This window comes from Lactuca sativa, chromosome 3 (genome assembly GCF_002870075.4).
Source record: "Lactuca sativa cultivar Salinas chromosome 3, Lsat_Salinas_v11, whole genome shotgun sequence".
NCBI lineage: Eukaryota > Viridiplantae > Streptophyta > Magnoliopsida > Asterales > Asteraceae > Lactuca > Lactuca sativa.
Window position 1 is genome coordinate 264,490,610 of NC_056625.2, and position 2,404 is coordinate 264,493,013.

A 2,404-nucleotide genomic window follows, 5' to 3' on the forward strand; every position below is an offset into this window, starting at 1 on the left:
CAAAGGATTTGGGAAGACCATAGTTGTTTCAACTAGACATCTACAATGGTAGAAATTCAAGTTAGTTAAATTAAGTCTTTAATATAACACACAAATGCAATATTTATTGGATAAGGTGTCTAAGTCCATAACTATATTTAGTATGTACTTGACCTGGTTTGGCATGGCTTCATAACATTTGGATAGAAAAAATGAGAAAATTGACACTTATGATTTGTTAATATATTATGAGTCCTAATATATTAATATGAAATCATATTATTTAATTAGTATTGATCAAGAATTAATTCGGAATTAATTTTGTAATCAAAAGAGACTAATTAAATATATGGGGATTGATTTGTAAATCATTCATTCTTAAATAGTGGGCTTATGGTTCATGATTCACTAAATTGGGCTAGGACCCATTGGGTGCTCCATGGATGCTCCATGGAGGTTATCACCCATGGATCATGGAGGAAATGAAAAGCCATGCACATTAGGGTTTACATGGTGTAACCCTACATGTGACACACTATATAAAGAACCTCATATGGAGAAAAATCGGCACTAAGACTAAGAAGGGTGAGGGCTAGCCAATTTTGTGATCAAAGTGTTCTTCTCTCAAGTTATTCCACGAGTTGTGGTGTTGTGTGAAACATTTGAGGCATCACATTTTGGGGTGCTAGGCTCACAAGGTCTTAAGGAATCCAAGCTACAAGAAAGGTATGTCATTCTACGAGTTTTTATATTACAAGTACCCCATCCCATGCTAGTTAGGATGAGAACCTTAGAAAAATCAAATTTCCATGAATATTAGAGAAAACATATATCTAAGGTTTCTAGGGTTGCATGTACACCATAGGAGTGTTAGAATGCTCAAAACCCATCAGTGGTATCAGAGCCTAGGCTTTTTTTCATTCTATTTGATGCAAACCGCTTAAAAAATCGATTTCTATGTTCACTGTGCAGTGGAATCACTGAATCCATGGGGGACTCGATGAGTCCAAGTGAAAATTCATCCTACTCGTCGAGTAGGTTCTTGCACTCGATGAGTAGGAGGCCCTGTGTGCAGATTATTGACTTTTGCTGCTGGAAATGGACTAGAATCATTACCCAAAACTGTTTTGGACTTATAAAACTTGTTTTTGATGGTGTAATGATTATGATAATCCATTTACAATGGTTATTATCAAAATTTCAATTTTTATATATGTTTATATGATTCTTGAGATTGTTGATATTAATTTTCATGCTTACGAGTTTTAGTAGATCATAGGACTTATTTGCAAATTGTTTGTTTGTGTAATTCTTCATCTTAATGCCAATTAATGGGATCCATAACTGAAAAAGGCCTTAAGATCAATCAATTTATCAAACAATAACAGTAAATAAGAATAAGAAGAATTCACGAAGAAAAGCTTTCACTAAGAAGGATAATCTCACAAAGAGATTATTGTGTGCACAAAGCAACGATTAGGGTTTGTGAAAGATGATCTTTCACAAACCTATACAAAAGATTATATACTACAATTCTAGACAATCCCTATAAATCAGGGATACGCCAGCTAACTAATTAGGCTAACTATGGAAACAAGATAAATACAAGATCTGTTACAATGCACTGACTAAACTATTACAAACTGAGCTGCTGAAACGCTGATGCTGACACTGAGATATGCGCTGATGCTGAGGTCTGTTTTAAACATTATCATATTTCAAGGTTTGACCTTACAATAACTTGTCCTCAAGTTATGGAATTCCAAAAGTCTTTTCTTTAAAGTTATTAAAAACTCATAAGTTATTGAATATGAAAGGTTTTGAATATTTTGAAAACTTGCCCTCAAGTTTTGGAATTTGTAAAGTCACTTTAGAAAACTTTAATTCCAAACCCTAGAGTTTTAAAAGTTAAAATTCAACCCTTATACTTTATAGTATTATAAGTCGGTTTTACCGTTAGTAGGCCTCATTCATGAAGTCGGTCAATAAGGGGGGTATAAGGTTGTTGCCTATAAAATGGCAGTTAATGGGTGTCCACTCTCACCCACCGCTTCCTTGACTGGTGGAGGGTTGTTAGCCGAACGGGTAGGATAAGGACTATAATTCTCATTAAAAGTATAATGAAAATATAAAGTAACTAAACCTTTTATTAATTACCAATCTTAGTTACTTTAGGAAAATGTGAAAATTGGTGCCATCCCATGAAATTACACTTTGTACCTTACCAAGTCGTTGGTGGAGCGTGTGTGGGTAACCGACACACTAACATGGACTAGTAAGAGTGGAAAAGGGGATTTAATGTTTATCATAGATCGGTGGAGCGCGTGTGGGTAACCGGCACATTGATTAGGTGATAAATATTAAGGGTACCAAGTAAATTTCCATGGTTATTCACACCTTGTTTGTAATCCTCAGCATCCCAGTC